The following is a 14,635-nucleotide window of genomic DNA, read 5'->3' on the forward strand; positions in this document are numbered from 1 at the left end:
AAAGGAAGGTCCAAGGATGGGAGTGAGGACCACAGGTAAAACAAACAACACTCCTGGCTGGCCCAATTTACCTAGGATAGGCCCAGGGAGAGAAAAACATATAAAAAGAGGAGCCAAAGCTAGCTCGCTGCTCTCGCTCTCTCTCTCTCTCCACCCTCCGCGCACTGCGGTGCTCTTCTCTTTGCGTCTTTGAATCAACGTGCCCTCATGCCTCAAAGATGGATTTTCCTGCTATCTTCTAAATAAAATAGAGCTGTAACACTGATTTGTCTAAGAGCTATAACATGGTTCATTCAAGACCTGAGAGCTATAACACGGTCTGTCCAAGACCCAAGAGCTGTGACATGCCGAGAGGGCTTTAATGTCCATCACTCCAAATCTTTGTTGTGACCAGACAGAAACCGAGGAACATACACTCGCCTGACATTCCCAACCTAGGGATCAAACCCAGGTCTCCCACATTGCAGGTGGATGCTTTGCCAGCTGAGCTACAAGGGAAGCCCAAGAATACTGGAATGGGGAGCCTATCCCTTCTCCCAGGGATCTTCCTGACCCAGGAATCAAACCAGGGTCTCCTGCATTGCAGGCAGATTCTTTACCAACTGAGCTATGAGGGAAGCCCACAGATACAGAGGGACAACCAGAAATTCAACAAAAATTAAGAATCTTTGGATTGTTACCCAATAGCTGATTTTGCTTTTGTATATTTCCACATTTTGCAAGTATTTAAAGAAAGACAAAAATATAGTGTCTAGTTCAACATTTTTAAAAGATCAGTGAGCTAGAGTGCATGATGAAATTGTTCCCCAAACTTTGGAAAAAATGCATATGCAACCAAAGTATCACAAGGGCATTATTTCATCTAATTGCCCCATTTGTGGTCTCAAGGCAATAGTTAAATAATATTCTCTAAGGTTAACCTCCTTAGGGTTTTATATATGTGACAGTTTGATGTTAGGGTTCAGCTTGTTTGGTCTCCTTTTCTCTTTGTCAAGTCTGAATATATTTTTAATACATTATAAAAGAAATTTATTTTTCTGAAATATTAATTGCAATATACTCTACATTCCTGTTACTATTTTTCAGGCTTATTACTATATTTTAAAAAATTGACTTCTCAGCAGAAATTTTCCTGGAATCCATTAAACTTAGAAAAGAAGCTTTATTAAATGAGCTGGTCAAATTCTACACTCAGGTGAGTTGATTTTTATTTCACTTTAAAAGGAATATAATATGTTCCTAATATGCTCCATTAATCTTTGCAGGAGGCAAACAAGCATGTGTATAAATCTAATTGCCAGGTTACCTGTTTAGTTGACTAGAAGTCTTTGATTATTTATCTTTCACCACATTTATTATTGTTCACCAGGCTACATCACAAGGAAACTTATTTTGTTTTTTTCTGGATCACAATATTTTCATTTTCTTTTTCATATCAAACTTTAATAATAAATAAGAACTATAAGTTGTCATTTGTGCTTATATGGATTGTATCCTGGAATGATGCTCTAAGAAACAAATTGAGGCTGAGATTTTATAATTTTATAGTTTTTAAAATGCCTGTTACAGGACTGAGTACATAGTAGGTCTGCAATGGGAAAATTATTCCAGGGTAATTGCATAGAAAAGAAGATAAATACTATGCACAGCACCTGTACTCACAGCTGAGCATGGCTGACACTTCTTGGGCTACACGGGTGATTGGGAACATTGGCCCCAAGCCTGTTGACAAGTACAGAGTGTGGGAGGTGGAGGGAAAACCTACATGTGTGGAGAAGGAGTGTGGGGAAGAAGGAACAAGTGTGCATCAGAAATTGCATTCATCTTTGGTGAAGATTTCTCTTTCAACCCTGGACTATTCAAACTTTGTTACCATAGACATAAGGAACAAATCCTGACTTTTTGAAAAAGTGTTTTCAATTAGAGAATATGCACTCTGTGATTTGTATGTTAAATTGAAACATACTTTCAGGGAATTAATCACATGTTTAGGAAGGTAAAGGAATAACTGAAGGAAAAGAGTGGGGGAATATGTGAATGACATAGTTATACATGTACAGGAAATCTTGAAGTGGTATATGTGTTCTTGGAATATAAAGTTATAAAACCTGAGTGAAAACAACAGAGTGTTTAATTTCAACTCCTAATGAGATATAGAATTTTTAGAGAATTCTATGTGGAATGGACTTCCCTTTATACTGAGTACCATTTCAGGTTTTGGTAAGAATTTAGGAAGTAGCTTTGAAAAGAATGCATTTTAATGTCAGAAAAAGACAGCAGAGGTATTTTGGAGGAAAAGAGGCTAATTAAAAATAATAATAATAATTCAATGCACTCTTTTTCCCCATAAGTATTCTCATTCTAGGCCTAGGTCAGGAAGATCCCCTGGCGTGACAACCCATCCAGTGTTCCTGCCCAGAGAATCTCATGGACAGAGGAACCTGGCAGGCTACAGTCCATGGAGTCACAAAAACGTCCAACAATGCTGAGGGAATAACATTACATTTCATTCAAATTTTGCTTCAGATTTCTCTGAATCAACTTTTGTATTTTGTCCACAGGAACCAAGAAAACCAGAGTGCTGAAGTCACTTTCATTCTCTTGGGCTTCTCAGAATATCCTGAATTCCAGATACCCCTTGTCCTGTTATTCTTCACCATCTTCTCTGTCACTGTGTTGGAGAAACTGGGCATGATCTGAATTATCAAGATAAATCCCTACTCCACACCCCTATGTCCTACTTCCTCAGACATTTGTCCTTTGTTGATCCCTGTTACTCAACAGTAATTACACCCAAGCTACTAGAAAACTTGATTGTGGAAGACAGAACCATCTCCTTCATAGGATGCATCATGCAATTCTTCTTTGCCTGCATATTTGTGGTGACAGAGACATTCCTGTTGGCAGTGATGGCATATGACTGATTTATGGCCATTTGTAACCCTCTTCTCTATACAGTTGTCATGTCCCAGAAGCTTTGTTCCTTATTGGTGGGTGCATTATACTCTTGGGATACAGTCTGTTCCCTGACTCTTACCCACTTTTTATCTAAATTGTCCTTTAGAGGAAATAATATCATAAATAACTTTGTGAGCATGCGGCCATTGTTGCTATTTCCTGCTCTGACCCCTGCATTAACCAGCAGATCATTTTAGTCTCTGCCACATTTAATGAAGTAAGCAGCCTGATGATTATTCTCACTTCCTATGTTTTCATTTTTATCACTGTCCTGAAGATGCCTTCAACTGGGGGGCGCCACAAAGCCTTCTCCACCTGGGCCTCCCACCTGACCACCATTACCGTCTTCCACGGGACCATCCTTTTCCTTTACTGTGTTCCTAACTCCAGAAGTTCATGGCTCATGGTCAAGGTGGCCTCTGTCTTTTACACAGTGGTCACCCCCATGCTGAACCCAGTGATCTACAGCCTCAGGAACAAAGATGTGAAAGAGACTGCTAGGAAGCTAGTCAATACCAAATTATTATGTCAATGAATGTAAAATGGCTTGAGTTTGCTTTTTCATTTACAAGAGCACTGCAGAGAACTGTCCAAGTTTTGTAGCATTTTTAATAGCATTTCAAATTCCAATTTTTAGGAAGGCAAACAGTGCACACATTTAACGAAATTCCCTTGTTGGTACATCATTCAACCACTTTAGTAAACTGTAGAGACTTAGCAATAAAATAATAAATAACACCTAATTAAAGTCTGAACTATTTAAGTCTCTAGATAAAGTGTTTGTCATGTAAAGATTTCTGAGTAAAGATGCATTACCATTTGGCTGTTCAGGTGAGTCTTCTTTTTTTCTTCTGTTTAAGTCATTATAAGTCATCAAAGAACGGATTTGAGTTGTCATGAAAGTTTATAGTTAACCATGAGGGAGTTACATGAGTTGAATCTCAGTAACTAAGAGTTATTCAACACTAAGACACTAAAGTTAAAAGACATGCCTGTGCTTAGTTACTCAGTCATGTCCAACTCTTTACAATTCTATGGGCTTTAGCCTGCCAGGCTCCTGTGCCCATGGCAAGAATACTGGAGTGGGTAGTCATTCTCTTCTCCAGGGGATCTGCATGACCAGTAATCAAACCTACGTCTCCTGCATTGCAGGCAGATTCTTTACCATCTAAGGTACCAGGGACAGAGAAGGCGATGGCACCCCACTCCAGTACTCTTGTCTGGAAAATCCATGGGCAGAGAAGCCTGGTAGGCTGCAGTCCATGGGGTCGCTGAGGGTCTGACATGACTGAGCGACTTCACTTTCACTTTTCACTTTCATGCATTGGAGAAGGAAATGGCAACCCACTCCAGTGTTCTTGCCTGGAGAATCCCAGGGACAGGGAAGCCTGGTGGGCTGCTGTCTATGGGGTTGCACAGAGTCGGACACGACTAAAGCAACTTAGCAGCAGTAGCAGCAGCAGCAAGGTACCAGGGAAGCCTGAATTTAAAGGATATGTTTATTTAACACCATATAGAAAGAATCGGTACATTATAAGTGCAAAGTAGTCATGTCTCTGCCCCCAACGAAGTCCTGAATATGATTTGGTAAAATTCTACTTGTTAATATAAAATTTATTTGTTCTTTGTACATAAATCATCAAAATAAAATTAAGAAATACACACTTCAGAAATAGTTCCAGCTAAATCTAAAATAGTCTTTCATATCAGTCAGTCAAATTACATATAAAATAGCTATTGATGTACAATGATAACAGAGAATTTCATTGGTAAGTAAAATTAATGGTGGATTGAATGGGGGCCCTGCTAATATCAATTAGAGCATCTGGGTTAACCTGATTTAATTTTGCCCAACTAACAAACTCATATACTTCCCTGGTGGCTCAGATGATAAAGAATCTGCTTGCAATGCAGGAGACCTTGGTTCTATCCCTGGGTGGGGAAGATTCCCTGGAGAAAGGGAGGGCAACCCACTCCAGTATCCTTGCCTGGAGAATCCCATGACAGAGGAGCCTGGCGGGCTTCAGTCCATGGAGTTACAAAGATTCAGACACGACTGAGCAACTAACACACTTCACAGTAAACTCACATCCAGTTTATACAGTGAATTCTATTTGACATATGCTGTGGTGCTTCCCAGGTGGTGGTAAAGAACATGCCTACCAATGCAGGAGACATAGGAGAAATGGGTTCAGTCCCTGAGTTGGGAAGATCCTCTGGAGAAGGAAATGGCAACCCACTCCAGTACTCTTGCCTAGAAAATTCCATGGATGGAGGAGCCTGGTGGGCTACAGTCCATGGGGTCACAAAGAGTCAGACACGACTGAGAGACTTCATGACTTCAATAACTAAATACGTTGAGAATATTTTCACATGCTTGTTGGACATTTGTAAATTTTGTGTTGTATCTAATTTGACTTTTTGTCTTCATTGTTTCTTTTCTGCACCTTTCCTTTCACTTTATTGATAATGTTTTTAATATACAAATATTTTAAATTTTGAGGAAGTTCAATCTAGCAATTTATTTATTTATTTATTGTCACATGTTTTTGTTTCCCTACCTAAGAATCTACTGCCAAATTCAAGGCCGTGAAATTGAAGGCCTGTGTTTTTCTTGTAAGAGTTTTATAGTTTATGCTCTTTCATTCAGGACCTTGTTCACTTTCTGAGTTAATTGTTGTATATAATATGAGGCAAGTGTCCAATCCCGTAATTTTACTTGTGAACACCCAGTTGTCCTGGCATCACTTATTTGAAGAAGAATCTATTCTTTCCCCAATGAATATTAAGAGAATCATAACCTCAAAAGCACCATGATGATGGTGAGGTACAAGTTGAGAGAAATCAGAGCCCATATAGGGCACAGCTACCCAGTCAAAATGTATTTTGAATCTTCCACTAGTGAGAAATAAGCTTGTTGTTATTGTTGTTCAGTCACTAAGTTGTGCCCGAGTCTTTGCCACCCCATGGACTGCAGCACGCCAGGCTTCCCTGCCCTTCACTGTCTCCTGGAGTTTGCTCACACTCATGTCCATTTAGTCAGTGATGCCATCTGACCATAATCTTCTGCTGCCCTCTTCTCCACTAGCCTTCAATCATTCTCAGCATCAGGGTCTTTTCCAGTGAATCAGCTCGTCATGCCAGGCAGCCAAAGCACTGGACCTTCAGCTTCAGCAACAATCCTTCCAATGAATATTCAGGGTTGATTTCCTTCAGGAGTGACTGGCTGGATCTTGCTGTCCGAAAGACTCTCAGGAGTCTTCCCAGCACCACAATTTGAAAGGAAAATTCTTTGGCATTTTGTCTTCTTTATGATCCAACTCTAACACCCATACCTGGCTACTGGAAGAACCATAGCTTTGACTATATGGACTTTTGTTGGCAAAGTGATGTCTCTGGTTTTGAATATGCTGCCTAGTTTTGTCATAACTTTCTTTCCATGGACCAAGTGCATTTTAATTTCATGGGTGTTGAGTTTTAAGCCAACTTTTTCACTCTCCTCTTTCACCTTCATCAAGAGGCTTTTTAGTTCCTCTTCACTTTCTGCCATAAGGGTGGTGTCATCTGCATATCTGAGGTTATTGATATTTCTCCCAGCAATCTTGATTCCAGCTTGTACTTCTTCCAGCCCAGCGTTTCTCAGGATGTACTCTGCATAGAAGTTAAATAAGCAGGGTGACAGTATACAGCCTTGACATACTCCTTTTCCTATTTGGAACCAGTCTGTTGTTCCATGTCCAGTTCTAACTCTTGCTTCCTGACCTATATACAAGTTTCTCAAGAGGCAGGTCAAGTGGTCTGGTATTCCCATCTCTTTCAGAATTTTCCACAGTTTATTGTGATCCACACAGTCAAAGGCTTTGGCATAGTCAATAAAGCAGAAATAGATGTTTTTCTGGAACTCTCTTGATTTTTCCATGATCCAGTGGATATTGGCAATTTGGTCTTTGGTTCCTCTGCCTTTTCTAAAACCAGCTTGAACATTTGGAAGTTCACGGTTCATGTATTGCTGAAGCCTGGCTTGGAGAATTTTGAGCGTTACTTTACTAGTGTGTGAGATGAGTGCAATTGTGCAGTAGTTTGAGCATTCTTTGGCATTGCCTTTCTTTGGGATTGGAATAAAAACTGACCTTCTCCAGTCCTGTGGCCACTGCTGAGTTTTCCAAATGTGTGTAATATTGAGTGCAGCACTTTCACAGCATCATCTTTCAGCATTTGAAATAGCTCAACTGGAATTCCATCACCTCCACTAGCTTTATTCATAGTGATGCTTTCTAAGGCCCACTGGACTTCACATTCCAGGATGTCTGGCTCTAGGTGAGTGATTACACCATCGTGATTATCTGGGTCATGAAGATCTTTTTTGTACAGTTCTTCTGTGTATTCTTGCCATCTCTTCTTAATATCTTCTGCTTCTGTTAGGTCCATACCATTTCTGTCCTTTATCGAGCCCATCTTTGCATGAAATATTCCCTTGGTATCTCTAATTTTCTTGAACAGATCTCTAGTCTTTCCCATTCTGTTGTTTTCCTCTGTTTCTTTGCATTGATCGCTGAGGAAGGCTTTCTTATCTCTTCTTGCTGTTCTTTGGAACTCTGCATTCAGATGCTTATATCTTTCCTTTTCTCCTTTGCTTTTCGCTTCTCTTTTTTTCACAACTATTTGTAAGGCCTCCCCAAATAGCCATTTTGCTTTTTTGCATTTCTTTTCCACGGGAATGGTCTTGATCCCTGTCTCCTGTGCAATGTCACGAACCTCTGTCCATAGTTCATCAGGCACTCTATCTACCAGATCTAGGCCCTTAAATCTAGTTCTCACTTCCACTGTATAATCATAAGGGATTTGATTTAGGTCATACCTGAATTGTCTAGTGGTTTTCCTACTTTCTTCAATTTAAGTCTGAATTTGGCAATAAGGAGTTCATGATCTGAGCCACAATCAGCTCCTGGTCTTGTTTTTGTTGACTGTATAGAGCTTCTCCATCTTTCACTGCAAAGAATATAATCAATCTGATCTTGATGTTGACCATCTGGTGATGTCCATGTGTAGAGTCTTTGCTTGTGTTGTTGGAAGAGGGTGTTTGCTACGACCAGTACATTTTCTTGGCAAAACTCTTTGCCCTGCTTCATTCCGTCTTCCAAGGCCAAATTTGCCTGTTATTCCAGGTGTTTCTTGGTTTCCTACTTTTGCATTCCAGTCCCCTATAGTGAAAAGGACATCTTTTTTGTGTGTTAGTTCTAAAAGGCCTTGTAGGTCTTCATAGAACCGTTCAACTTCAGCTTCTTCAGCGTTACTTGAGGCATAGACTTGGATTACTGTGATATTGAATTTTTTTTTCAGTATGAAAAATAAGAGACAAGAACTCCTGAAATGGTACTCAGTTCAATGAAGCCAAAAACAAGGAATAATGCCAACTCATTGACCTATATATCAGAGCAGGAAAGGAGGAAAAGTGGAGGTAAATCATAGAAGAAATGGTTAATCTCCTTTGACCCGTAGAAACATAAGCAGAATGCTAATGTCGTGTGTATCAGTGCATGTGCTATCCCCACCAGGTAAACCCCAGCCATGAGCAGGGGGCACACCCCACTGGACATGCTGACCACATAGAGCAAGGGGCTGCTGATGGCCTTGTACTGGTCATAGACCATATTGCTAGCAGGAGACACTCAGAATCTGCAAAGATACAGAACACCAAGAATTGCAGAGCACAGCCATGGAGAGAGATTGACTTGTTCTTGACAAATAGGCCCACCAGCATCTTAGGGCTGATGGTTGTCGAATAGCAGAGGTCACAGAAGGAGAGGCAGCTGAGGAAAAAGCACATGGGTGTGTGCAGCTGGGGATCCATCCTAATCAGGGTTATCATTCCAAGGTTTCAGAAGACTGATGGGATAAACAAGGAGAAACATGGTAAATAGGATCGCTTTGTTCTCAGTGTTCTCAGTAATTCCCAAGAAAATGAATTCAGTCATGGAGGAGTAATTGTCTCTGTTCATCCTTCTTTGTTCTTGTCTGTAGTCTTAGAAAAATATTTAAAAAATAAATAACAAAGAAACATGGATAGGTAACACTTCAGCACATCTTCAAAATATCATAAAGCAGAACACATTTCTTTCTATAACTGTGTTTTTGTGTTCAGAAAAGCATCCAGTCATGTGCCAACTCTTTAAAGAGGCAAAGCTATCTATTGGGGCTTCTCTGTTGGTTCAGACAATAAAGAATCTGCCTGCAACATGGGAGACCCAGGTTTGATCCCAAAGTCAGGAAGATCTCTTGGAGAAGGGAATCACTACTCACTCTAGTATTCTTGCCTGAAGAATTCCATGGACAGAGGAGCCTGATGGGCTACAGTCCTTGGGGTCACAAAGAGTCCAGCATGACTGAGTGACTAACACTTCTTCAGCTATTTATTACCCAATAACAAAAATCACCTAGAATAGACTGCTGAGAAACTGAACTGTCATTTATGAGGCATGTTAATCCTACAAGGTTATGTCGAAGTCTGACTTTTTTTATCTCAATGGATGCATTTGAATTAATTTACCTCTCTTTTCCTCTTCAAAATAATATGAACAAGACTCTAATGTATTAGAGATGTTGAGCTGTAGACAGGGTTAAGGATTCTCTACACCTGAAAGTATTTACATGGAAACAAAATGGGATTACAGCTTTAATGCTTCTCACTACATGATTGTTTTAAGAATATTTGTATTAATTCCTGAAATAATGACCATGTCACTGACTAATAATAATGATCACTATTTTGTTACTGGTTTTATGTTGTGTTTAATAGTTAGTGAGACGTGTAAGTATTATCAACCTTTATTCCTAGTAATTTGTTATTGATTTGTCACAATACTCATTATGCCTTTGCAGAGATAGTTGTCAAAAATCAAGTCGCTTGATGAGTGAAAGAAAAAGTCTAAAAGGAATTGAAAACAATAGAACACATTTACATCTGTTTGAATTTTAAATGGGCTCTAATATTATAAAATGGAAATGAGATGAGAGACAATAAGTTCTTCTGAGAGACACATACTCTCTCTTATGTATGTGTCTTTGTGTGTGTGTCGTGTTTGCTATGCCTATTGTTTTTTTTTAATTGGAGTAAAATTGCTTTACAGTGTTGTGTTGGTTTCTGCCATGCAGTAAAGCAACTCAGCCACAATTATAAATATTTTACCTCCCTCTTGACTTATATACGTTTTTGATGTATATGAGAATAGAATGCATTTAATGAACTTCTTCCTTAAGCCTAAATATGACATTTTTTCACATGAGAATTAATTTGCAAGTTTTTATTTTTACTGTAGTAGTTGTATTATTTTTTAAACAAAATGAAACAAACCTTCAATTCATGTATACAATTATCCAATGAAAAAGGAGTAAAAGATTTTTGTGAGCCAACAAGAAAAAAAAATCATTAAGAAGTTATACTGTGGTTATTAACAAGTTCAGGAAGATAGTTCCCAATCAGAGAAATCAATATCGTTTCTGGCAAATAAATGCAGAGTTAATTTAATTGAGTAAGTAGGCATAAACGTTTCACTTACAAATACATTTTTTCTTTCTCAAAAAGTTATTTCCTCTTATATTCTTTAAGATAGGACCTGGAAACCTACCTGAAATGAGCAGGTCTTGGGTAGCTAAATGATAATAAGCAGATGGTCTTTTATTTTACCGGGTATATGGAGACTTAAATCCCTGAGTTACTGCCCCTAGGTTTTGATGTTAGCACACATTTCATTAATTATGTTTCTGCTTCTGTGTATTCAGAAACAACTTTGCAAAGGCTGAGTTTTGAAGCTTCACTATTGCTGCCAAATTGATCTATGGTAGAAGAAAGTAGAAATTTGTTTGTATGGAGTGCTTTGCAGTTACCCTGAAACTATCTCCTCCTTGCCCAGTCAAAGAGGAAACCTAATGAAACTCAAAAAGATCCTCCCTCCATCATTTTCAGCTCCTTTGGATTGGTCATTGTGTCTTTGAAACAGTCTCCTTCACTACATTATTTAGGAATATTGCTACATTTTAACCATATTTTCTTTTTTTATTGAAATATGAGACATACACCATAAAATTGATCTTTCTTATGTAAGTATGCAGTTCTTGTTTTTATTGTTTTTTTTTATTGTGCTTTCAAGATTGTACAATTATCTCCAGTATCTAAATCCAGAACATTTTCATCACTTCAATAAGAAGCCCTCACCTGCTACCTGTCAGTTCTCCTTCCTTAGCCCTTAGCAACCACTAATTCTATGTGGTTTCCTATTATGGATGTCTCATACAAACAGAATCATGTGGTACCTTTTTTTTCTAATATGTTTTGTTCATTTGTTTATTTTATTTTCCTTTCAGCCTTCTTTCCTCGAAGATAATGTTTTCAAGTTGCACCCATGTTGCTCCACTTATCAGTATTTTGTTTCATCATTTTGGGACAATAATATTTCATTTTAAAGATACAATACACTTTGTAGATCCCCTCTTCAGTTAAGTGACTATCAGGTTTTTTCTGCTTTTTATCTATTATAAATAATGATGCTATAACATTAGTAACAATGCTACCTTTCAAGGTAGCTTTCATCACCACACATTGTCTTATTCTCATCCTACCACATTTTTTACAGGCATTTCATTGACTTTATGATTCCCTCACATTTCCTAAATAATGTACTTTTTTTCTTTCTGAATTATATTTTATTTATATAAGAATATTCATATTACATTTAAGACCTCAGGAATAAAATCAATCTGTTGCCTTAGGAGGTGGACACACACACAAAAAAAAATACTGCTGCGATGAATGTCAAAGACTGTTATGCTTATGTTTTCCTCTAAGAGTTTTGTAATACCTCATCTTATATTTATGTCTTTAATCCATTTTGCATTTATTTTTGTATACAGTGTTAGAGAATATTCTAATTTCATTCATTTACATGAGCTGTACTATTTTCCCAGCACCACTTACTGAAGAGACTGCTTTTTCTCTTTTGATAATCTTGCTTCCGCTGGATGTATAGTCTTCAATTTTTATTTCAGAGTGATTTTGAGGCTTGTTAGGAATTACTTGACTGTGTAGTTAATTAATGCTTGCTATAAGCTCTGGCTTATAGTTAATAATATACAAAATGCAGTGTGTATCATAGAATATAAAGGACCTAAATGCTCAAAGGTCTCTCAGTACATATACGATAAATCTTAGTGTAATTGAAATAATATTTGAATGAAAGAATTAATCATAATATTTGACAAAATTGCAAAATTCTGGAAGTATTCAGCAAAGAGGAAGTGCTATATATTAGTTGTATATACACAATGAAACATGCTGTGTTTTGGAACAGTAGTATTTTAAAGATTACACTTTATTACAAATATGTATTTATTCCTTTAAAGTATTTTAAACAATTTCATTTCCCTTGGATCATGAATATAATTTTACAAAAACAACAGACATATGTATGTGTGTCTATATATTTATAGTACACCCTTTAAAGTCACCTTTCATTTTCCAGTTTTTCAGGGCCTGTTTCACATCTTTGTTCTGTAGGCTATATAACAGAGGATTTAACATAGGAATCACAAGGGTGTAGAACAATTAGGTCATTTTGTCTTGATCTGGAGAGTAGGAAGTATTTGGCCTGAAATACAAGAAACGTACAGTTCCCTAGAAAATTGTCACAACATTTAAATGAGAGGTGCAGGTGGAGAAAGCTTTGAACTTACCCTCAGTAGAGTGGATCTTCAAGATTCATAGGATGCTATAACAATAAGAGAAAATGACTCCTGAAATGGTACTCAGCTCAATAAAACCAAAAATAGTGAATAATGCCAATTCATTTATCTGTATATCAGAGCAGGAAAGGATGAAAAGTGGAGGTAAGTCACAGAAGAAATGGTTAGTCTCATTTGACCCACAGAAACATAGCAGAATGCTAATGTCGTGTGTGCGGGGCTTCCCTTGTGGCTCAGCTGGTAAAGAATCCATCTGCAATGCAGGAGACCTGGGTTCGATCCCTGAGTTGGGAAGATCCCTGGAGAAGGGAAAGGTTACCCACTCCAGTATTCTGGCCTGGAGAATTCCGTGGACTAGTCCGTGGGTCACAAAGAGTCGGACACGACTGAGCGACTTTCACTTTCACAATGTCGTGTGTATCAGAGCATCTGTCATCCCCACCAGGTAAACCCCAGCCACAAGCAGGGAGCACACCCTGCTGGACACGCTGACCACATAGAGCAAGGGGCTGCTGATGGCCTTGTACCAATCATAGGCCATCACGGCCAGCAGGAGACACTCAGAGTCAGCAAAGGTACAGAAGACCAAGAATTGCATAGCAACAGGCATAGAAGGGGTTTGATTTTTTTCTTGGCAAAAAGGTTCAGGAGCATCTTGGGGTGAATTGCAGTGGAATAGCAGAGGACACAGAAGGAGAGGTGACTGAGGAAAAAGTACACGGGTAGTGAAGCTGCAGATCCATCTTAATCAGGAATATCATCCCAAGATTTGCCAAGTGGCCAATGAGATAAACAATTAGAACCATGATAAATATGGTCACTTTGTCCTCAGTGTTATCAATAATTCCCAAGAAAATGAATCCAGTCACGGAGGAGCAATTCCCTCCATCCATTTTTCTTTGTTCTTGTCTAAGCTTTTAGAAAATGATCAAGAAAAGAACACATGGATGTGTAACACTTCTGCACATCTGCAATATATCATAATTGCAGATAGAACACAATTCTATCTGCAATTGTCTTTATATTCAGAAAATTATACATTCACACACCCACTCTTTAAAAAGGCATAACTGTTATTACTCAATAAAAACAAATACCTGGTATAGAACGTTGTGAAACTGAACCAAATCTAAATGCAATTTGTGAGGCATGTTACTTTCTACAAGCTTGTCTCTGAGCCTTCCTTTCTATAATACATTTGATGAATTTATCTGTCTTCTCCTCTTCAAAATAATGTGGGTGAGACTCTAATGTTAGAGATACCTGACTGTAAGAGTTAGGACTAAGCATTTTCTGTGAATATTCATGTGGATACAAACCAAGATAACAATTTTAATATTTCTCAAAACCATGACTGTTTTAAGAGTATCTGTGTCAGTTCCAGAAATAATGAGCATATCATGGATTGATCATAATAAAATAATTATGTTTCTGGTTTTGGTTTATGTTATGTTCAATATTTGGTGAGACATTAAGCAAGTATTATGGAGAAGGCAATGGCACCCCACTCCAGTATTCTTGCCTGGAAAATCCCATGGATGGAGGAGCCTGGAATGCTGCAGTCCATGGGGTCACTAAGAGTCAGACACAACTGAGTGACTTCACTTTAAGCAAGTAGCCATCTGTGGATGTGACTGGTGATAGAAGTAAGGTCTGATGCTGTAAAGAGCAATATTGCATAGGAACCTGGACTGTCAGGTCCATGAATCAAGGCAAATTGGAAGTGGTCAAACAAGAGATGGCAAGAGTGAATGTCGACATTCTAGGAATCAGTGAACTGAAATGGACTGGTATGGGTGAATTTAACTCAGATGACCATTATATCTACTACTGCAGGCAGGAATCCCTCAGAAGAAATGGAGTGGCCATCATGGTCAACAAAAGAGTCTGAAATGCAGTATTTGAATGCAATCTCAAAAACGACAGAATGATCTCTGGTCGT

The 14,635-nt window shown here is 38.4% G+C and overlaps 1 pseudogene; it reads left to right on the forward strand.

Annotated features, from left to right (window-relative positions):
• LOC133236936 (olfactory receptor 5D13-like) overlaps positions 1-14,129 on the forward strand; it is a 99,844-nt pseudogene extending 85,715 nt beyond the window's left edge.
• Positions 14,130-14,635: the final 506 nt, after the last annotated feature.

The sequence above is a fragment of the Bos javanicus genome, chromosome 3 (genome assembly GCF_032452875.1).
Source record: "Bos javanicus breed banteng chromosome 3, ARS-OSU_banteng_1.0, whole genome shotgun sequence".
NCBI lineage: Eukaryota > Metazoa > Chordata > Mammalia > Artiodactyla > Bovidae > Bos > Bos javanicus.